At 36.6% G+C, this 24,941-nt stretch overlaps 1 pseudogene; it reads right to left on the reverse strand.

The window, feature by feature from the left end:
- Nucleotides 1-275: 275 nt before the first annotated feature.
- LOC124088709 (sodium/potassium-transporting ATPase subunit beta-3-like) lies at nucleotides 276-1,029 on the reverse strand (annotated as a pseudogene).
- Nucleotides 1,030-24,941: the final 23,912 nt, after the last annotated feature.

Below are 24,941 nucleotides of genomic sequence, written 5' to 3' on the forward strand. Positions count from 1 at the left end.
CCCCATCCTATGTGTTCAGAATCAGAAGTTTACTGGCCCCTATCAGGTGTCTGTACACTGGCTCAGGGCAGCAGAGTTAACAGGCAGTTACATCAGAGGACATGAAGCACACTTATAATGTTACCCCAGTGTCTTGTGTCACACACCTCTCTCCAAAGTGGTCTCATAATTCTAGAATGGCAGGTTCAGCTGATTCAAAATGAAGACAGACAACACATTTATTCTGTGAAGTCCTCCTACTCATACTATGCTCATGCTATGATTTTGAACACAACTCATCTCCAAAACTGGCCATGATCATCCTTATTTGTTAAGTGGGGTGATTCATCCATTTTGCACTCGACTGTTATTCATTTCTGGTACAATTAGATCCAAAGATGATCTGGACAGCAACTAATGCTGTAGATAACCACAAATATTTTTTTTTTGCCATATTATGGAAAATACTTTAAGTCTATATCTTCAAGATTAGGATACATTTCTACAATTGCTATGTTTTCATCACTATTCATTTTCACAAAAGTACAAGGTTCTCCTTTGGAATGGCCAAAATCAGGATCATTAATACCATCGCATGCTTAAAGTAATAGGAAACTGACATGCAACATCAACTGGACCCTTCTGTTCAAAAAGTACTCCATCAGGACAGACTCTAAGATTCTTCTGTTCTTCCACAGAAGATGATTTTAGAAACTTCTTAAGGTCTTTAACATACCCTTCCTAGGAACTTGGATCGGATGCACTGTGTATTCCAACGTAGTCACTGGTTTTGGAAGAACTATAAGTTTTGCACTAGGAATCATATCACCATATGTTGGAACCTCCTCATTCAGAGTCTGAAGCATTGCCACCGTGTGAATGAGAAGAGTGCAGCCGGGGCCCATTAAATATTAGAAGAGTGAGACTAAACCCAGATTGAACCCAGCTCCTGGCGGTACACCCCAGGAAGCCTCTGGTGGTCCGGTTGTAGATGAACAGCTTCCACTTGGCCAGGCTCTGGTTGAAGGACTACTTCTCACTCTTTGTCATGGTGTGTGTGCTATGGCAAGGAACGCAAAAGTGCATCTCGGCATCTGGCAGCACTGCCCTGTAAAGGTGGTGAAAGGCACATGACTGAGCGCTTGAGCCAACTCTGTTTTTAATTGTTTTGAGTATATACTTAGTAGTGGGATTATTTGGTCAAAGGCAACTCTGTGTTTAGCTTCAAGCGTCAACCTTGTTCCCCAAAACAGATGCTTCATTATACATTCCCATAACAATGTATGAGAATTCCAGACTCACTTTCTTGATTGTTAATTGTCCGTATTTTTCATTTTACTGTCCTAAAGATACAACATTTTTAGTATATCATTGTGGTTTTGATTTGTAATTGTATTAATGACTAATAAAATCAAGAATATTTTCATGGGCTAATATCTATTTTAATGTCATTGGTTCAACTTTTCATTGAGTTATCTATTTATTGATGAGTTGCAAGAGTTCTTTATATATTCTTGATACCAGTTCTCTATCATATCTATGAGATATATGATATAAATGTGTATATATATATATGTTATGGTTTGGATATGAGGTGTCCCCCAAATGATTCCGTGTGAGACAATGCAAGAAGTTTCAGAGGAGAAATGATTGGATTGTGAGAGTCTTAACCCAATCAGTGAATTAATCCCTGATGGGAATAACTGAGTGGTAACTAGTGGCAGTGAAGTGTGGCTAGAGGAAGTGGTTAATCGGGAGCGTAACTATAGGGTATATATTTTGTATCTGGAGCTAGAGTCTCTCTCTTTGCTTCTTGATCACCGTGATGTGAGCTGCTTCCTTTCCACCACACTCTCCTGCCATAATGTTCAGCCTCACCTCCAGCCCTGAGGAATGGAGCCAGCTTTCTATAGACTAACAACTCTGAAACCATGAGATCTCTAATAAACTTTTCCTTCTCACAGTTGTTCTGGTCAGATCCTTTAGTCACAGCAGCAAAAAAGCTGACTAAAACAGAAATACATACATTTGCAAATATTTTTTCTAATTCTGTGAATTGTTTCTCCACTTTCTTGTTAGAAACCTTAGAAACACAACAGTTTTTAATATTCATTAAGTTCAACCTATCTGCTTTTTCGACCACATAAAAGAAACTACAGTCAAATCCAAGTTCACAAAGATTTACACCTAATTCTGTTTCCTTTTAATAATTTTACATTAGCTCTACTATTTAGGTTTTTAATCCATTTTGAGTTCATTTTTGTATATGGTATGAAGAAAAGGACCAGCTTCATTCTTTAACATATGGATACCCAGTTGTATATGTTGAAAAGCCCAATTTTTCCTCCCTTTAATTAGCTTGGCTTCTTTGTCAAAAATCAAAGGGCAAAAATGTGAGGGTGTTTTTTCTCTCAGTTTGATTCCATACTGTCTTGATCACTGTAGCTTTGTAGTAAGTTTTAAAATCATAAAATGTGAGTCCTCTAGTTTTGTTCTTCTTGTAAAGAGAAGATATTCTGGGTTTTTAATTTTTTTAAATTAATTTCAGGATCAGTTTGTGAATGTCTACAGAAATTTAGCAGGAATTTTCATAAACATGCATTACTCTATAGATCACTTCAAGAAGTATTACCATATTAATAATATCATATTTTCTAACTGATGAATATTGGTATCATTCCATTTGTTTGTAGATCTCTTTTATATTCATTCAACATTTCATGTTTTATGTTTTTTGCTTTTCTACTGAATTTATTTCTAAATATTTTATTCTTTCTAAATATTTTATTCTTTTTGATGCCATTGCAAATGGAGTTATTTTCTTAGTTTTATTTTCAGATGGTCAATTGCTAGTTGATAAAATTTGACTAATGTTTATATATTGATTAGGTAACTGAAACCTTGCTGAATTTATTCATTAATTTGAATAAATATTTTTTGGTGAATTCCTAAAGATTTTCTATATTCAAGGCAGCGGAGCACAACAGACACTAGTATGGCAATTTGTAAATCAATGGATGTGTAACTGATGTGATTCTGCAATCTGTGTATGGGGTGAAGGTGGGAGTTCATAACCCACTTGAATCAAAGTGTGGAATATGATATGTCAAGAAATTTGTAATGTTTTGAACAACCCACAATAAAAAATTAAAAAAAAAAAAAAGATTATGTCATCTGGGAATGAAGCTAATTTTATTTCTTCCATTTCATTCGGTGTGTCAATTTTTTTCTCCTTTCCTAACTGCCCTAACTGAAAACTCCTAATACAATGTTGAATAGATCTAGCAAGTGTGGACATCCTGTCTTGTTCCTCATCTTAGAGAAAATTTTTTCAGTCTTACAATTAAGTACAATGTTAGCTGTGGTTTTTTCGCAGATGCTCCTTGTGAAGCTGATAAGCTTCCATTCTATTCCTAGTTTGTTGACTATTTTGATCACAGAAGGATATCAGATTTTCTCTTACGCTTTCCCTGTGCCTACTGAGAGAATCAACTGGTTTTATTTTTATTCTGTTAATATGGTGTATTACCTTGATTGTTTTTCATATAATTTCCAGTATCAATCCCACATGGTCATGATGTGTAATCCTTTGGATACATTGCTCAATTATGTTTCACTAGTGTTTTGTTAAGGGTTTTTGCATCTATGTTCATAAAGGATATTAGTCTATGGTTTTCATGTGATGTGTTGATTATCATGGTCATACTAGCTTCATAAATGAGTAATGTTTCCTCTTCTGTTTTAGGAGGAGTTTGCAAAGGATTAGTGTTGATTCTTGTTTAAACATTGGTAGATTCACCAGTGAGATCATCTGGGCCTGGTGTTTCTGCATGCGTATGTATGAGAATGTGAGGGTGTGTGGGTGTGTGGCTATGTGGGTGTGCAGTTTTCAACCTCTTTACTTGATATATAAATCTATTTAAATTTTTATTTTTTTAAGTTTCTTTCATTTATTTGTGTCCTCCTAGCATTTGCCAGTTTCATCTAAATTATCTAATTTGTTGGCATATAATTGTTCATAGTATTTTCTTATGAACCTTCTTATTTCTGAAAGGTTGATAGTAATTACCCCATGTTTTCATTTCAGATTTTAGTAATCTGAACCTTCTCTGTAATTTTCTTCATTAGCCTAGGTAAAGGTTAGTCATTTTTGTTATCTTTTCAATAACCCCCCATTTAAATTTTTCTATCAATTCTCTAATCTCTAATCTTTCCACTCTAATATTCGTTATTTCCCTAATTACACTTGTGTTTGGTTTAATTTTCTCTTGTTTTACTAGTTCCTCAAGGTGAGACATTAGATTATTGATTTAGGATTCATTCTTTGTTCATAAAGGCATTTACAAATGTAAAAAAAATTCCAATTTTTTTTTTACCTGCATCTCATAATTTTGAGATGTTGTGTTTTCTTTTAGATTCTTCTATGTTTTCTATTTGCCCTGTGATTTTTCTCTTTGACTCGTTAGTCATTCAGGTGTTTTTTAATTTTCATATGTTTGTGGGGTTCCTTAATTTCCTTCTGTTATTAATATTAAATTATATTCCATTGTGTTTGGAGAACATATTTCATATAATTTTAATACTTCTAAATATATTAAGACTTTAATTATACTTAGCTTACAGTCTATCTCGCAGAAAGCTCCTTGTATATTTGAGAGGAAGGTGTACTGTACTGTCGTTTATGGTATTCTGTTGATGTCTGTTAATGTCTTATTGGTTCACTGTTAATCTTCTACAAGTTTGTTGATATTCTACCTAGGTGTTGTGTCCATTATTAAAACTGGGGTATTGTAGTCTCCTCCAATTATTATGGTTGAACTATTTATTTCTCTTTTCAATTCTATCAATTGCTGCATGTATTTAGGGCTCTGGTTTAAGTGCATGTATGTTTGTTATTGCTATGTCTTATAGCAGAAGTCACTTTTATCATTATAAAATTTTCTATATCTTTAATAAAAAATTTTTTCATTTAAATTTTTTGTCTGATACTAATATGACCATTTTCAGTCTATTTTTGGGACAGTTTACATGGTATTTTTTTCACATTCTTTTCATAACTTTTAATCAAAAATGTGTCTTTTATAGACTGCATATGGTCAAATTGTGACTTTTAAATTCATTCTGCCAATTGTTGTCTTTGGATTGGGATGTTTAGTCAATCCATATTTAATATAATTGCGGATAATGTTGGATTGACATAGGTCATTTTGCTATTTGTTCTATATATCTAATAGCATTTTTTGTTTCTCTGTTTTTCCAATACTACCTTCTTTTGTGGTACATATTTTCTAATGCACAAGTTTAGTTTCTTCATTGTTTCACTTTGAGAGTTGATTTTAGTAGTTGCCCTGGAGGAACAGAATTAAAATCTTAATTTATAACCATCTAGTTTGAAATAATATCAACTAATTTCAATAGTATGTAAAACATTTGTACCTCTATAGCTCCATTCTCTTTCCTCTTCTTTTGTACTATGATTGTCATACAAATTACACCTTCTTAATGATGAGCTTATCAAAATGGTTTCCTAATTGTTGTTTTCAGCAACTATCTCTTAAATCAAATAAGACCAGTTATCTTTGCCAGTGTGCTTTATTTCTTCACATGAATTTGAGTTATTGTCTAGTGTACTTTCATTTCAGTTCAAAGGACTCCCTTTAGTATTGGTGATAGGATAAATCTGATAGTAAAGAATTCTCACAGATGTTGTTTATATAAAAATATCTTAATTTCTTCACTTTTGAAAGATAGTTTTACTTTATGCAGAATTTTTTGGTTGACAGTCTTTTTTTGCCTTCAGAACTTGAAATACATCACACCATGGTTTCTTTATTTATTTATTTATTTTCCTTCTTTTTAAATTTTTTATTGTTGGTTGTTCAAAACATAACAAATTTCTTGATATATCATATTTCACACTTTGATTCAAGTGGGTTATGCACTCCCATTTTTACCCCATATACAGATTGCAGAATTACATCAGTTACACATCCATTGGTTTACATATTGCCATACTAGTGTCTGTTGTGTTCTGCTGCCTTTCCTATCCTCTACTATCCCCCCTCCCCTCCCCTCCCCTCTTCTCTCTCTACCCCCTCTACTGTCATTCATTTCTCCCCCTTGTATTATTTTTCCCTTTCCCCTCACTTCCTCTTGTATGTACTTTTGTATAACCCTGAGGGTCTCCTTCCATTTCCATGCAATTTCCCTTCTCTCTCCCTTTCCCTCCCACCTCTCATCCCTGTTTAATGTTAATCTTCTTCTCCTGCTCTTCGTCCCTACTCTGTTCTTAGTTACTCTCCTTATATCAAAGAAGACATTTGGCATTTGTTTTTTAGGGATTGGCTAGCTTCACTTAGCATAATCTGCTCTAATGCCATCCATTTCCCTGCAAATTCTATGATTTTGTCATTTTTTAATGCAGAGTAATACTCCATTGTGTATAAATGCCACATTTTTTTATCCATTCGTCTACTGAAGGGCATCTAGGTTGGTTCCACAGTCTTGCTATTGTGAATTGTGCTGCTATGAACATCGATGTAGCAGTGTCCCTGTAGCATGCTCTTTTTAGGTCTTTAGGGAATAGACCGAGAAGGGGAATACCTGGGTCAAATGGTGGCTCCATTCCCAGCTTTCCAAGAAATCTCCATACTGCTTTCCAAATTGGCTGCACCAATTTGCAGTCCCACCAGCAATGTACAAGTGTACCCTTTTCCCCACATCCTCGCCAGCACTTGTTGTTGTTTGACTTCATAATGGCTGCCAATCTTACTGGAGTGAGATGGTATCTTAGGGTGGTTTTGATTTGCATTTCTCTGACAGCTAGAGATGGTGAGCATTTTTTCATGTACTTGTTGATTGACTGTATGTCCTCCTCTGAGAAGTGTCTGTTCAGGTCCTTGGCCCATTTGTTGATTGGGTTGTTTGTTTTCTTATTGTCTAATTTTTTGAGTTCTTTGTATACTCTGGATATTAGGGCTCTATCTGAAGTGTGAGGAATAAAGATTTGTTCCCAGGGTGTAGGCTCCCTATTTACCTCTCTTATTGTTTCTTTTGCTGAGAAAAAACTTTTTAGTTTGAGTAAGTCCCATTTGTTGATTCTAGTTATTAACTTTTGTGCTATGGGTGTCCTATTGAGGAATTTGGAGCCCGACCCCACAGTATGTAGATCGTAGCCAACTTTTTCTTCTATCAGACGGCGTGTGTCTGATTTGATATCAAGCTCCTTGATCCATTTTGAATTCACTTTTGTGCATGGCGAGAGAAAGGGATTCAGTTTCATTTTGTTGCATATGGATTTCCAGTTTTCCTAGCACCATTTGTTGAAGATGCTGTCCTTCCTCCATTGCATGCTTTTAGCCCCTTTATCAAATATAAGATAGTTGTAGTTTTGTGGATTGGTTTCTGTGTCCTCTATTCTGTACCATTGGTCCACCGCCTGTTTTGGTACCAGTACCATGCTGTTTTTGTTACTATTGCTCTGTAGTATAGTTTGAAGTCTGGTATCGCTATACCGCCTGATTCACACTTCCTGCTTAGCATTGTTTTTGCTATTCTGGGTCTTTTATTGAGCCCAAATAAGCCTTTCTTCTCCAAATTGTTTGTGTCAGGTGTTTGGATCACAGTGATTAAAAAAAAAAAAACTAAACTAACACAGTCTCAGGATTATCTTGTACTTCTGCACAAACAAGAAGTAAATACTGATGTGGAGAACACCTATCTTCCAGAACATCAGAATTGTTCCCAACCACATACACAGAACCCTCAGGACAGGACAGAAGACTTTTTGTTTCAAGACATTTAAGGAAAAATGTCTAATCATAAATTAATCCTAAAGTAAAATAAGCTATGATTCCGTAGTGATGGATAAAAATGAGTACACATTTTTTAGAATTAATTCAGGAAAGTCATTAAAGAAGTAGTGACGACAGCAACAATAATGAAAAACAAAATAAACTCTGGGATGGAAGAGTAGTAACTTCCAGGGTTACCACATTATTGTATTTAAAAATATTCAGATTTAAAAAATGAAGAAGATTGAAGAAATCAGGAAAAAGATGAGGGGAAAAAATGCCAACAGAAAATATTTCTGAGAGGGCAACCCCATTGAATTTACTAAGTAAACTTTAAATTAGCTTCTATAAATTTAACCAAATAATATCTAAAGAACTAAAGAAATATGTAAGAAGGACTCACCAAATTGAGCCTATCCAGTCTGAAGAATAGAGATTACAGAAAAAGGGACAGAGAATCAAAGACCTGTGGGACATCACCAAGTATAATATTGTAAGCATAATGAGAACCCCAAGTAGAGAGAGAGAGAAAATTTTAAAGCAAAAAATAACAGCAAACTACTTAAACTTGATGTAAAACATTATTCTATACACCCAAGATGCTCAAAAACTCCAAGTCAAAAAACTAAAAAAAGATGCATATTTAGATACATCATAATCATACAATTTAGATCAAGAGCAGATTTCAAAATGGGCAAGGGAAAAAAGACTCACCTTGTATGGGGCATCTTCAATAAAATTAACAAAGGACTTTTCTTTAGAAACCATGGTATTTCTACAAGAAATGCCATTGGGATTTTGATTGGCATTGCATTAAACCTATAGAGAACTTTTGGTAATATCGCCATTTTGATGATGTTAGTTCTGCCTATCCATGAACAGGGTATATTTTTCCATCTTCTAAGATCTTCTTCTATTTCTCTCTTTAGGGTTCTGTAGTTTTCATTGTATAAGTCTTTCACCTCTTTTGTTAGGTTGATTCCCAAGTATTTTATTTTTTTGAGGATATTGTGAATGGAGTGGTTGTCCTCATTTCCATTTCAGAGGATTTGTCGCTGATATACAGGAATGCCTTTGATTTATGCGTGTTGAGTTTATATCCTGCCACTTTGCTGAATTCATTTATTAGCTCTAATAGTTTCTTTGTAGACCCTTTTGGGTCTGCTAGGTATAGAATCATATCATCTGCAAATAGTGATAATTTAAGTTCTTCTTTTCCTATTTTTATGCCTTTAATTTCTTTCGTCTGTCTAATTGCTGTGGCCAGTGTTTCGAGAACTATGTTGAACAGAAGTGGTGAGAGAGGGCATCCCTGTCTTGTTCCAGATTTTAGAGGGAATGCCTTCAATTTTTCTCCATTCAGAATGATGCTAGCCTGAGGCTTAGCATAAATTCTTTTACAATATTGAGGTATGTTCCTGTTATCCCTAGTTTTTCTAGAGTTTTGAACATAAAGGGATGCTGTACTTTGTCGAATGCTTTTTCCGCATCTATCGAGATGATCATATGGTTCTTATTTTTAAGTCTATTGATGTGGTGAATAACATTTATTGATTTCCGTATATTGAACCAGCCTTGCATCCCAGGGATGAATCCTAAGTTTCAATCCATGGTTGGCTAGATCCACTATTTGGAACTGATGTGAGGCAGAACAACATGATAGAAGGGCATGGAGGAGGGAGGAAGGCTTCTCAGCTGATGGCGGGCAGGAAGCAGAGAGAAAGAAAAAGGAGTGAGCTGAAGATAAGATGTAATCCCATGAGCATGGCCCCTGTGACCTGCTTTCTCCAACTAGGCCTCATCTGCCGATAGTTTCTACTTCCTCCTATTAAGTTCTTTTGAATATTAATCCATCAAATGAATTTATCCACAGTCGAAGTGAGAGCCTTCATGAACCAACACCTTCCCCAAAGCCCCAGCATCAGACATTTCTGCATTTGGGACCAAGTCTGTAACACATGGAGAGGGGCATTCCAGATTCAGATCATAACAGAGATTTAGTGTTTGTCACATACTTCCTGGGCATGCACACAGCTATGTATATGAACATGACTATCTGTTTTTACAGAAGATTTTTAAGGTCTCTGATAGTGGGTTGAATGCTCTGTCTGCCTGGAACCACAGAATAGAACCTCATTTGGAAACATTTTCTTTGCAGTTATAATTTGTGAAGATGATATTAAACTGGGTTAGGGTGGACCCTAAGTTGAACGACCGGTGTTCTTATAAAAATGTCATGTGAAGAGACAGGGAGATACATAGGAAGGAAGTCCACAGGATAACAAAATTCAGTATTGGAGTGATGCAGCTTCAAGTCGAAGAACACAAGAGATTGCTGACAACAGTTTCTCCCTCATAAGAAGGAATCCAGAAGGACTCAAACTTGCCAACCTCTAGACTTCAGATTTTCTGGCCTCCAAAATTATTAAAGAAAAAATTTATTTTTTTCCCCAACTGTTATCCCTGATTCAGGCCTCTGCCATATTAAACAATTGCCCCTGATTATTTTTGACAAGTGTCTCTGAAGAAATGTTTATTCACAATGAGCAAGCACAAAGTCAGGTCGAAAAATGACAAATCGAGAGGTAAGGTTTCCAGGGAACTTTCAAGAGGTCAAATAATGACTATTCTATGAGGATGAAATTTCTTGGAAAATCCAAACCTGTTCTGCTCTTTCCAGCGGCACCCAGGCTGCTGAATTTCATGATTGCTGTGACTGAGAGTCAATTGTTTTTAAAGGACACCACAGAACTGAGGGTGGAGGAATGTGAATAGGGTAAGTGGAAATACCATGAAACTCACTTTTCTTACCAAGATGCATCTGTTTGTCTAGAATAAATGCCCCTCGTATTGTTGTAATCTTTTGCTTAATTTCCAGAATTTTGGAAAAGTCCAATTTTGAGAATTTTTTTTTTGCCAGTGTTATCATTGATTTTGTGAAGGAGTAGATTTTCAGAGATCATTATTATACCATTCTGGAAGTATCCTTTCTAGGAACTGGTCCTCCCCCCCATGCCTCCCCGCCTCCCCAGTTCTGGGAATCGAACAGGGACTTGCTAGGCAAGTATTCTGCCATTGAGTTATATTCTCTAGCCCCAAACATGCTGATTTTTGATAACTCATATACAAATCCACCTATCTCAACCATAAGTCAAATTTCTTTAATGTCTTTAAATGTGCAAAGGGTGTTTTTGCTTGGTGGTTTTTTTAATTTTGTTTTACTTTTATGCCACAGGATAGGAGGAAATCATTGTAAATGCATTACTTTTCTTTCGTCTCAGGCATAAGAAAATATATAAATGGTTGAATGAGTGAAACAACACGACTGAGGGAAAGTAAAAATTAAGTTAGCAGAAAAGAATTGTCAGATTTTTGAGATCTCATTTTAAAACTTGCCACAGATGAAATAGGATAGCTACTAATATTCTATGAAAGGGTCAAATGGCTTCTTAGCCCTTTTTTTGTTTCACCGTTAGTAATTTATAAATTTAGACTCTTATGTTTCATATGCTTAATGTTTCATACACCTAATTCAGGTGGCAATTTTCTGCAAGAGGCAGACACTCAGTATTTTAGGAAAGCTTGCTAAGTAATAAGGCTGGTCATGCTAGGAATTCAAACAAAGTGGAAATGGATGTGGTTTAGTGGCTGCATGTATTATCAGACACTGAGATATCAACAGTATAGATTCCTTGCCTCCTGCTGTTGCTGTTTGTCCCTCCTATTAGCTATACAGTTGACTTTTAGTTTATGCCTTCTGGTTCTGCAACTCCAGTCAACCAGAGAGAGTAGCTCAGAGATTGCTGGAGAACAATATTGGAAAATGGTGGTCTACTAGGCTTCTCTTTATTTATTTACCACGTGTGCATGTGTATGTGTGTATGTTGTCTTATTTCATTTTGTTTTTTCTGTGGAAGAATAGTAATAATTCTGCCTTTCATTTCCCTCTTCTGAAAGGTAAATGAGATAATTATTCTTGTAGCCCTAACAGGAGAATGTAACCCATGCAGGTGACTTTATTTCATATTAATGTTTTTAAAATAAAATTTGTTGGAATATAAGCTATATTCCAAAAAAAGGCACCCATTTTAATTGTACAGCTTGATGAGTTTAAGGAAAATAATCAGGCCTGTGTAATCAGCTCTCCATCCCCAATATAGAAACTTTCTATCACTCAAAAACTATTCATTCGTGGCTCTTTGCATTCGAACCACTACCACAAATACCAATTCCAGGTGTTTGTAGATGTCTTTTCTGTCAACAGAGATTCATTTTACCTTTTATAGAATTTCATACAAATGGGATCATGCAGTATAAATGTTAATTTTACTTTTTTTTCTCCCTATAATGCTTCTGAGATTTATCCATGTTTTTGTACGTGTTGGTGGCTTATTTGTTTTTAAGGCTAAATAGAATTGCATTATTTGACTATGCCACAATTTATTCATTCATAATAAATTATTTTTAATAGTGTGCTTGTTTCATGAGTCTAGTACGCATGTTTATATGCAAGTCTGTATGAATGTATGTTTTTATTTTTCTTCAGTAAATGTCAAAGAACGTAAATTACTGGGTCAAAATGTAATATATTTAAGCCTATAAACAAATGACAAACTTTTCCCAAACTATTTTACACTTCTATCTATAGTATATGCATAACTAAATTGTTCCTAATCCAAGCTAACTCTTGATTTTGTCCATCTTTTTAATGTTAGCCATTTTCATAGATTTGTAAAGGTATTTGTTGTGATTTGGATCTTAGTGTCCTGCAAAGGCCTTGTGATATAGACTTGGTTGCCAATCTGTGGATCTTTAGAAAGGTGGTAGAATGTTGAGGAGGTACAGCCTACTAGGAGGGAGTTAGGTCTTTGAAGGTGTGCCCTTGAAAGAGATATGGGGACAGCCCCTCCTCTCACTCTTCTGCTTTCCGGCTGCTGTGAGATCAGTATCTTCTCTCCAGCCCACCACTCCCTGCCATGATATCCTGTACATACCCTAAAGCCTCTGGCCTAGACAACTATGGATTAAAATCTCTGGAGTTAAAGCTGGGATATAGCTCAGTTGGTAGAGTGCTTGCCTCACGTGCACAAGGCCCTGGGTTCAATCTCCACACTGAAAAGGAAAAAAGAAAAAAGTTGCTGAAATCATCAGCCAAAATAAATCTTTCCTCCTTTCAAGTTGTTTATCTCAGGTATTTTGTCACAGCAACCATAATATGATAACACAGTATGTCAATATGATTTTAATTTTTCTTTCTTAATTGTATAGAGCATCTTTTCTGTGAGTATTGTCCATTTATATATCTTATTTTTTGAAATGCATGGACATCATTTACTGAATTATTACTGGGTTGTTCATCTTATTGCTGAGTTACAAGAGTTCTTTATATATTTTGGATGTGAGGTATAAATTAGATATGTAGAAAAAATATTTTCTCCAAGCCTAAGGCTTAATTTTTCATTTTGTGAACTGTGTTTCTCAGACAGCAGAAGTTTATAATTTTTTGTTGTTCAATTTCTCAATTCTGTCCTGTTTTCTTGTAGTAAAGTTATTGTTTTAGCTTTCATCTTTAGGTCTATAATCTATTTTGAGTTAATTTTGTATATATTTAAATTAAGGCTTGAAGTTCTTTTCCATTTGCTCAATATGGATATCCACTTTTCCCACGTTTGTTGAAAAGACCACCCTTCTACTATCAAATTACTTAGGTACATTCATCAAAATCAGCTTCCCACCAGCAGTGTAGTGTATGAGTTCTTTTTCCTCCTTCGTTTCATCAGCTTTTGTTATTTTATTTTTATAGTAGTCATTCTAACTGGGGTGAGATGATATTTCTTTGTAGTTTTGATTTGCGTTTCCCTGAAGGCTAACAATACTGAGCATGTTTTCATGTATTTCTGAGTCATTTGTATTTCTTCTTTTAAGACGTTTCTAAGAAGAATGAAATCCTCTCATTTGCAGCAAAATGGATAGAACTGGAGGACATGATGTTATGTGAAACAAGTCAGGCACAGAAATAAAAGTATCTCATGGTCTCTTTCATATGTGTATTTAAAAAAAAAAGTTGATCTGAATGTAGCACAATGACTATTAGAGATTGGGAAAGGTGTGGATTGGGGAGAGGGTGGGAAAAGAGTGGTCTATTTAATCAGTGTATGGTGTGAACATATATGGACGTATCACATTGAATCCTATTAATGTGTACAATACATACATGTTGATTAAAAAATCAATTGTCCATTATTGCTTTCCTTTAAAGAGTCTTTAATTTTGTTTGGCAGGTACCTTGGTCCTTGCAATGTAGGGTTTTTTGTTTTTTTTTTTTTTTTTTTAGATTTATTAGGAGACATCTAGGGAAGTCTTTATTGTATGCCTAGTTAAACTCTGCTTCTGAGGCCAGTCCTTATGAAGATTTTAACAAGTGTTCCAGGTATTCCATAGTGTTGTTCCACTCTGGCTGGTTGGAAATGGAATATCCTCTACCCCTTTATGAACTCTGGAAATTATCCAACTTATAGCTCTTCAGCAGTTACTCTTGTCCTGGCCTCAAAGTTTCACCCTATGCAAGCTCAGTTTAATAGTCAGGCAATGACTCAAAGGGAATTCCTATGTAGATTTTGGAGAAATTTTTCTTTAAAGGGGGCCCCTCTTCTCTGGTACTCAGCCTTTTGAATAAGGCTGTCTTTGCCTCCCTGAATTTGGATTCTTTTCTCTTCATCTGATGAGAGTCTATGCCCTGCTTGGTTTTCCCTACCTGGCATGCTGGTCCAGGGAAGGTTTCTATCCAAAAAACTGAGGTCATCCTGGAGCTTGTTAGTTTCCCCTTCTCTTAGGATGCACAGTTCTGTATTTGCTCTTGTCTAGTATCTGAACACGATGTATCATATACTTTGTCCAAAGTTATGGTTGTTTACAGAAAGGGAGCAAGTCTAACATCAGTTATTCCATAATGATCCTAAGTGGAAGACTGCACTGTCAGGGCCTTCTGAGCAAATTTACTGACAATCTGGGTTAAAGGATGATTGGATAGTAAGCATACCTTGCAAAATAGAAATAGCAAATTGCTCTAGAGAGCTTTAAATTTTTATCTAATTTAGAGCTACTTGCTTACATTCTAAGGGTAATATAAACTTAGAGACCTTGATCTTCTCTCTTGCCAGAGAGGATTGGTTTACACTGCAGAGGAACAAAGGTCTCTGTTTCTCTGTCTGTTGTCTGTCTGTCTCTTTTCCTCTCTGCAGGGTAGTTGGGACACAGGTGTCAGTCATCATATATAAACTTCAAGTGTCATAATATTGGCTTGTTTTTCTATGAAGAAACCCCCATGCATTAGGCTCTCATTGGGTCCCCCAAAGAATTGGGGTGAGGGGAAGTAATACTGCCAAGATGATATGGGGAAATAATCTGTTTCTGATCCAGAGATGTTTTGTTCCTATCAGAATAAATACATAGGTAAATGTAGAGAGATTTTTTTTAAATCACTGCTAACTTTTTTCCTGATCATAAACATAATGAATATATTTGAAATCTTAAAAAAATGGAAAAAGTATGAAAAGGAAACACTGTGAACATTTTAATATGCTTCTAAGAGAGATACATACATATTGAAAAGATAAGAAGATGTGAGGGAAAAAGAAAAAAATAAATTTGCATTATTATTTATTTAGCATGATGTGAGAATTTTCTCTGTTGTAATCTTCTTGAAAACATGGCATTAAATAATTCACTGAATCTTTTGGTTTATTTAAACATTCACTTGTCACTGGACATTGAAGTCATTTTGACTTTGGTTTATTATAAATTATGTTTCTTAAACATAATCTCTCAACTATATTTCTGATTAAATCATATCCTTTTTTTGGGAGGGGTATTGGGGATTGAACTCAGGGGAGCTTAACCACTAAGCCACATCTCCAGCCCTTTGCATTTTTTGTTTTAAGACAAGGTCTCACTAAGTTGCATAGGACCTAAAAAAAAACTAAGTTGTTGAGGCTGGCCTTGAACCTGAAATCTTCCTGCATCAGACTCCTGAGTTGCTGAGATTATAAGCATGTGTCACCATGCTGCTAAATTATATTTTTAAAATACAATCACAGAGATCAAAATTCTGGGTCAAATGGCATGAATCTTTTAAGAAATCTGAAACTTCCAAATTACTTGACAGAATTGGGAAGAAAATTCTCTTATTTTTAGAAGATTCTTCCTCTTGTTTTATAGCCAATGGATGAAACTAGCATGACAAGAACATACAGAGAAGGAAGAACCCGTTTTCCCTGGAAGTCAGTAGTCTGCAGGACACTGAGGCTATAGTTCTCTCATAATCTCTCAGTTTGTACACTTGGCACTCCAAGAAGAAAAGAGAGCTATCTTTGCTGGCGGGCTTTTTGTTTCTTCTTTTGTTGTTGTTGTTGTTATTTTGTTTTCAAATGCAGGATATAACCAAAATCAAAAAAAGTTAAAGGTCATAGTTGTCCATATACCTTATAATTAGTCAGAATTAAAGTCTCATTGAAAATGCTGTTTAAAAATGAGTTAATTTGGGGCTAGGGTTGTGGCTCAACAGTAGAGCATTCACCTAGCACGTGTGAGGCCCTGGGTTTGATCCTCAGCACCACATAAAAATAAATAAAATAAAGGTATTTGTGTCCAAATACAACTAAAAAGTAAATATAAAAATAAAATGAGGTGTTTTTTAAACATTTATAGTTTGTAGACACTCTTGCACAAGAGGAGAGGTTGGGGTTGTGCGTACAGTTACTGGGTCAAAGTGCCAATTTACCAACTGTCTCTGTGTTTTTTTCATGTTCACTGAATATCCTGTAGCCAACTCTTCTCATTAACTTATACATCTAATATTGCAGCAGATGAAAGAGATCAGAAGAAGAAGCACAAAGACATTTTCCAGATCAATCACCACGAGAAATGGGTTAATTTAACTTCATCTCTAGTTCAACTTCAGAAAAATAGTTACATATCCCCTCCTAAGCCCTAACTCTCATCTGCCATGGATAAATGGTAGGCATATGGAAACAGCATTACCGGCAGAACAAAAGCTTTGTCTCTGATTTTTTTCCTATTTATTGGTACATTTGTATGCTAAAAACTATGCTAGAATATGGTAAACAGTGATTGACAGTAATCATGTGAGACTAACATCCTGGTCAGCCTGCCCCAGAAGACAGAAAGTAGAGTCATCTGTTCCTGAAATGGCCCCCAAGAAGATCATCTGCATTAACAGATAATTACATTGGCGAACATATGAAAAGTACATGGTCATTCAGAGAATGTGATCATTTTTTTTATTACAAAGAAAGAAAGAAAGAAAGAAAGAAAGAAAGAAAGAAAGAAAGAAAGAAAGAAAGAAAGAAAGAAAGAAAGAAAGAAAATACTTGGAGAATGGGAGATACAGAAATCATACTCATGAATTTGGGTTCCCAATTTGGGTTCCCTCCTTGCTAGAGTTGCTGTGATTCTTGCCATTTCCCAGGCACTGCATGCAATGCTGCTAATTTAGATCTTTGGAGTCTTTATATTGCTGTTCTTCAAATGCAAAACATCACTTCTTATCATTTTTTTAAGTCAACTAGGGCCCAAGGTTTCCCCAATTTGCAGCAAAAAGTATGAGAGTGGGATATACATATATATTTGTATCTCCAGCATGTAGCATTAGTGTCTTGGAAATGACAGGTGTTCAATTAATGTTAACGTGAATAAAATGTTAAGCTGACCAAATGTGGGTGACCTGTGGAACTAAAATTTATGAGCCCCAGATGTGGGCTGCCACTTTCTCCAAATGATTTCCTCTATTATTTATAACAACTCTAAGAAATAACGTCTCATCTCCTAGCTTACCTATGGGGAAACAGAGGATCAGAGAGGTACTACAATCAATCAAGCTTGTTAGCAGTGGAGTTGGGGTTTGACGTGGATGCTTTGGGCTCTCAACATCACTTGCCCCCTATCGTAAGAAGATCTGAACAGAAAATACAGGTTATCATCCCACAAGCTTCCATATTCTTCAAAATCCTTCCTTCTTTTTTTAAATTATTTATTGAGATGCTAATACCTGGTTAATACCAGGTCAGTGAAAGTATTTTCATAAATGCCATTCATCATGTGAAGTGGGAGATGTTTGGAGAAAGAGAACAAAATGTAAGTAGATATAGGCAAAGTTGTACTATTAATGATGATTAGAAATATTGGTGACAAACACAATAGAAAAAAATGTGGTTGTGATGGTGAAATATGATGATCATTACTATCCAAAGTACAGGTATGAAGGCACGAATTGGTGTGAATATACTATATATATACAACCAGAGATACGAAATATTGTGCTCTAATGTGTAATAAGAATTGTAATGCATTCTGCTGTCATATATAAATTTTAAAAATTTACATAAAAAAATAAAAATAAATGTGGTTGGACTGTCCAAAAATAACACTAATCACAGGCATCTCCATAAATTGTTCCACACTAAGCCTAATTCCTGTGCATTGCAATGATTTTTTAGGTAAATGTTAAAAATGTGTTTTGATGGGTTTATACTCATCTCAGAGTAAGACTAGCCCAGGGCTGCCCAGTCTATGAGTGAGTCGCCTAGGGTGCTTGCCACAAGAAGTCACAGAGCAAGAGGCTTGTTCACAAACAGAAGTTAAGCCCCACTCCGAGTGACTCTGGAAGCTAAGGCAGGAGGATCGGGAGTTCAAAGCCAGCCTCAGCAATGGCAAGGTGCTTAGCAACTCAGTGAGACCCTGTCTATAAATAAAATACAAAATAGGGCTGGGGATGTGGCTCAGTGGTCAAGTGCCCCTGAGCTCAATCCCCAGTATAAAAAAAAAACAAAAAAACAGGTTAATTCATGTCATAAAAAGTGATCCTTAAGGACAACCTTCTCCTCACTCCTTCCTTTCCTTTCCCACCCTACAACTTAATATTTTTTAAAAGAAAGAAAAAGAAAACTCAAAACATGGGCCCACAGCAATATCACGAATAGAATTACGCTTTAATTTGAAGGAACAATCTTTCCTCGCTGGCGCCATCTCAACTAATTGAATTTAGTGGCTTCTCTTTAAAAATTCAACCTATTTCTCAAGATTTCAGAAGTATGTTTTCAACTGTCTAGTAGCCTTTTAAAAAACCTAATCTTTGTAGTAGACATAAATCCTCAAATAAAAGGAGACAATAATCAAAGGAAAATCTTATTTTGGGAATTAATGTACCATATCAGAGTCTCAGAGGGAAGAAATGTGTATTGAATTACTTGTTCTTGGATAAAGAGTCTGTTGAAATGCCCTGTCATAAAGAATTGTGTTTGTAAACTTCCATAGTATGTTGCTTCACCAATATTTGTAACTAAACAGTAGACACTGGTCAGGCAGCAAACAACGGAATTTCACTATAACAAGGGTGCCATGTTAAGCAATAAACATGGGAGTTACTGGTAACACCGTTGGAAATAAAATTAGTGTCAGTCAGTCAAGGATCTGGAAGACTGTAACTTAGTTTAGTAAAGAATTGGAAGCAATGATAATTCATTCCTGCCCTTTCTTGCACCTTCCTCTCTTCTCTCCTTCCATAAGAAATGTTCAACATGGTCTCAACGACATAGTGGGTGCTTTGTAGAGAGAAGGTAGTACATAGCAAACAAGCAGAGTCAACTGTAAACAAACACCTGAAAACCTCCACTTTATGGATGAGGACTGAGAAGCATGAGTACAGTCATCAGGAATGGTCAGCCTGTAGTGAAATTAGAGAGACAAGAAGTAATAGACACAGTTAGTAGAGAAGAACAGGTCCTGCAATGAAACAAAGAGTAATCTTGAACATAATTATAGGCAAATATCATGCTCTCAGTTTAAAGGATACCACTGGGGATGTCCATAGTTATAAAAATAATAGGAGCATCCTTCATATCCAACAATATATAATATTTTAGTGAGAAGAATATGTTTTTCAGAATAGTACAATTATTACAAATAATTATAAAACTAACTGAAACTCAAGCTTCACACCATATAATAGGGACCTACAAACTGTGTTAGGAAATAAATAAAAATATTTATCCCAGAAATAAGGAGTAATTTTTTTAACTTTTTTATTTTAAAATCATGTTTAATGAGCATAAATTACATTTGTAATTAAAACTTTGGAGAAGCAAAATCTGCTCAGGAGAAAGATTCCTTGACAACATTCTTCTCTTAAAAGATCTCAAATACAGCCTCTGTAGGCTTCCCTCTCCCTCTGAGAAATTTGATAGTTATTCATAATAACTTTACTGGGTGACTATCAGAGTAAATTGATATAAGCAAAGGAGCACAAGGTAATATCTTATTGACTGAAGGGTCTGAGATCTCACTTCTGGGCACAGGTAGGATTATATGGTCAATTATGCTTCAGCCTCTGCCTCATGATACACAGTAACTTGAACCAAGTTCTCAGAGTCTATAATTGAATCATTAGAATAATGGATATAATGTATCTAACTTTTCTTCAGTCTGTGCACTCTAAAATTAGGATTTAACTATCAGTAATGATTATCAACAAAACTTACCTAAAGATACCTAAAAGATACCTACATGATTACCTAAAGATAATCCTTTGTACAATTCCCCCAGGGAAGTAAATGGACATTAGTAGGATGGTGGATCTATTTCTCAAATGTCATATTTTATGTGTTTGGGGATTAAAAACAATAGTATTGAACCATTTTCTAAAATAAGAATCTTGCAGGGCACAGTGGCACACACCCACAATCCCAGCAACTCAGGAGGCTGAGACAGGAGGAGCACAAGTTCAAAGCCAGCTTCAGCAAGGACCTAAGCAACTCAGGGAGAGCCTGTATTTAAATTTAAAATAGGGGTGGGGGTGGGGTTGGAGCTGGGGATGTGGCTCAGTGGTTAAGCACCCTTGCGTTCACTCCCAGTACTTAAAAAAAAAAAAAGTCTTTAAAGGTGCAAGTAACAAAAACCACTCTGGAAATTAAATGACTTAAAACAGCCCAGATGGCATAAATCCCTGCTCCCTAGCCAGTAACTGTGGCCTGAAGTAGAAATGGAGGAATGGAGGTGCAGAGTTACAAGTTCCAAACAGCTACTGTGTTCATTGTGATGTTATCATGTCATTTAGGGGAGGAGTCAGTCCCCAGAAAACTGTGGGTTGTCAGGTGAAAAGTTGGCTAAACAAGATCAGCTAGCATGGCACCACAATGACTTTAAAGTATGAATTTACCATCTGTACATCAACAACGCCCACCCCCCTCCCAGTGTAAACAGGTCTAGTTAAAGCTGCATTGAGTCAGGAAGTCACTTATCTGGTTTGCCTTCTCTAAACACTGTAATCTCAACCATCGCTGTCACTGGAATCCACTTGGATCAATTATCTATCCACATCAATACCCTAAAAGTGCTCTTTATATTTAGGGTTTTATAAAAGCAACTCTAGAAGGATATATAGAAAATAACTAAAAACACACTATGTTATGAAAACAGTGGTTAATAGCAAAAATTGATTGGGGGAATCTTTAGAGACCACCCAATAGTAGACTTCAACTCCCGCCCAACCCATCCCACACAGATATACAGTCTAGGTAAAGGCTCTGTTCTTACTATGTAAACACTGCTTCAAATTAAGTTCCTAAGTTACCCTCCTTCATTCAGATTGCCAACACTAAATCCCTCTTCTATCTACATTCTAGAGCCATCTCTGTATTCTGCACAGGTAACAATACTGGTAACTTCAGGATTGTTGTATTTGACCAATAATCTTATAAATATAAATTTATTATTCATTTCCAATTGCATCTTACTGAAGAATTAGAGGACCTCTTTAGTCAATTCAATCAGGAAATCCTTTTCTCATCTAGATATTATAGGACTGAGGTCTTAAGCCTTTCCTGTGTGTTTCTGCTGGAATTTCCCTGTGCAAATACACCTTCCAGAATATTTGCATACCTGTATCTGGTATCTTCATACCGAGGCTCCAAATTCGAAGTTAATTTTGAGTAAGTACATAAGGAGAATCCCAATGGAAGGTGTGGTGAAAGAGAGTGAGGTTTACTTCAGTAAACTCCAGCAGGGCATGGACTGCCAGGTCTTTGTTTTCGGAAAATGCCTTTTGTCTCTTCCTGTTTGGATATCTCTGCTCCCATGATAGAAAATATGCTATGATTGCTGGTTGCTTTACTCATCTGTTTGAAGTTCTGTTGTCAGCAAAGATGTTTGGTCACATGTCCCATATAGGAAAAAGAAACTTTCAAATTGGGAAAACCTGGGTCTCCTATTTTACAAAAAAACAAGAAAACCTGAAAACCTCCTTTATATTTCTATTATCTACCCCTTTTGGAACCACAGCAGCCTGGTAGTTTACCCTGTAGCCAGTTCATGCCCATTCACATGGATCTACACTTAGATTTCCTACTGTGCATTTCTTCTTACTAAGCTGGGAGAACACACCAGCAATAAAGGAATAGGTAAATGTCAATCAATTACAGTATTTGATGACAGGGTACTGGATCCTTCTGTCTATTCCCTTTCTGAGTTGTGCATTTTCCCACTGTCTGTATCTAGTCAGAACATTACACAAGCACCAAATAGTTAAATCAAAAAGGAAAGATTCAGTGGGGCTGTTTTCCTCTGAAATGCCCAAACAGCTTTTGACATCTCTCTCCCAGAATGTTTCAAGGTCTTTTGGCAAAAGGAGGTTTGTATTCAAAACTCTGGCATGGCAGTTTCCTAATCTGGGATCCCAACAGTTGTCTGTAGCATTCTGCCTCATTTCCTGTTGGAAACAGCTGTGAAATGCTGTTTATTTAATCCCTGTTCCAACTCTGCGTCCCACTTCCCAGCCCAACTCTAGGAAATCACTAGCATTTCAAAGTTAGATGCAATGAAGTCTGGGCACAGCCTAGTGTATAGAAAAAGCTAGGCTTCCTTGCAAGGACAGTGTACTTTTGCTTGTGTTGTCCTCTGTTATTAAGGAGTTGTTGAAGGTGACTATGGACCTCAGTGATAAGATAATTAACTACCCTTCAGCTTTCTTGGTAAGAAAGTTTTAGCATCACCTCTTAGGTGGGGTACATCCTTATGGGGAGAGAAGGTTACTAGGAGCCTCTGAAGGATGAAAGCCAAATCATCTTGGCTGCCTTTTCCCTTTTTCTTTTCAGAGTAAGAGCACCTGAGAAATGTGAAACAAACCCAGGATCTAATTTAATGCAAGTATGACTCAACCAAATATCCCTCCAGGGACACAGGAGACTTCATACATTTTTTTTTGGGGGGGGTGGGGGAATGCCTTTGTGATGGCTTTATTAACTCCACCTTTTGTCAAGAGTCCATTTGAGAGCAGTGAGATCTTATTGCCTCAAGGAACCTGGCTTAGGCTCTTTCCAAGTCATCCATGTTCTGTGTGGAATCCACAAAGCAGCTCTGGCTTGAATTAATGACTCATCTCTGAGATAGGGCTATCGTCCTTGAACTACACTTTGGTCCCATTGGGTATATGCTGGGTGTGCTTCTCACACTTGCCTTTTATGAGAACGTGATGGCAGAGGGAGAGAGAAGCAAAGAAGAGACGAAGTTAAATCAAGAAGCTTAAAAGGAGTGGTTCAAATTAATCATATTAAATGTCACTAAGGTACATTCCAGTCACTTCCATAGTCCTAGGGCATTGCCTGGAGCATGGAGGCCACTAAGTCAACATTTGTTGGATAAATAAATGAGAGTCTCAAACAATCAATAATAAGCAAGGTTAGTTTAGTTTTGTTTAACATTCAATAGTGAGAAATCAAGGACAGAAAAATAAACTACGATATAGAAATCTCACATTCAGAGAGAGAGAAGAGAGAGAGAGAGAGAGAGAGAGAGAGAGAGAGAGAGAGAAGTCTTTTAATGTTTAAATGTCATTCATCATTCCAAAGACAGAGTGAGAACAAGATGGATGTGCTGCTTTGGGGAATTCAACACTCTTTCAGCATATGCTTACCTGAATGACCTGCTAATTCAAAAGCTACTAATTTAGAGAAAAATGCCAAACCATCTCCCCTTTCATTCCCACAACACAAATAATCCATTTTAATCTCCTGCTGTTTTTCCTCTCCTGGATGGCGTAACTTCCACAAAGTAGGTTGAGTAAATATTCAGCTTACTAGGTCAGGGGGCAAGGTTCAAGACTCTGACCTCCCTCGATGCTCTATCCGCTGCTATGGTTTGCGTATGGTTTGAATACATCTGGCAAAAGTTCGTGAGCTAGAAGCTTAGTGTCCAGCATGGCCGGGCTGACGTGGTGGGACCTTTAACAAAGAGAATCCAGTGGAATGTGATTAGGTAGGTCATGGGGACTCCACCCTCACGAATAGATCCGTGCTGTCTGTTCTGAGTGGGTCGGGTCTCCAGTGACTGGATTAGTTCCCAGGAGAATGGGTTGTTACAAAAGTGCAAGCCTGGACCCTCCCTGATCTCTTGCTCCTTATTCCTCCATGTGACACCTCGCACACACAATCCCACTATTTGATGCTATCCATCATGAGGCCCTCACAGGAAGCCAAGGACAGAGCCATGTTCTTGGACCTCCAAAATGATAAGCTAAAATCACCTTTTTTTTTTCTTTGTAAAGTTACTCAGCCTCCAAACAGACTGAGACACTGTGCCACTCCAAAACTTCAGGTTACCCAAAAAGAGCCAGGAAAATGCTGGTTGATTGCATGATGAATGAAGGTTTCCAGGGTAGCTGGGAAGCCAGCTACTTCCTCCCAGATCCCAGCACAAATGCTAATGCAACAGCTGATAAGAGCCAGCAACAGGTGATGTGAGGGTTGAAGCAAGACTAGATCATGAAACTTCACATTAGCATCACCAACAAATAGCCATCCTTCTTTTCTACCCACCACACAGCTCTATTGAGGCAACTGGCTTCCCTGGAGATTACTCAGAGGAGTCTTAGTGGTGGCCCTGTGCTTTGATCTCTGTTATGTGAAAGGATACCTGTTAGTAGTTTCACTTGGGTGAGTGGCCATTCCTTCTCACAGAACATAGTCCTCCATTCAAAGAGTCATTTATTCTCCTCTTCCTCATCCCATCTCACAATGCCCCTAAAGACCTCTGGTACAGTTCACATGGTAGGTGGTGACATGTTTTAAGTTGTTGAATAATTTCATTTTGGTTCATTCCAGA

The sequence above is a fragment of the Marmota monax genome, unplaced genomic scaffold (genome assembly GCF_021218885.2).
Source record: "Marmota monax isolate L192 unplaced genomic scaffold, Marmota_monax_Labrador192_F-V1.1 WCK01_AAM20220418_F8-fsc00118, whole genome shotgun sequence".
Lineage (NCBI taxonomy): Eukaryota > Metazoa > Chordata > Mammalia > Rodentia > Sciuridae > Marmota > Marmota monax.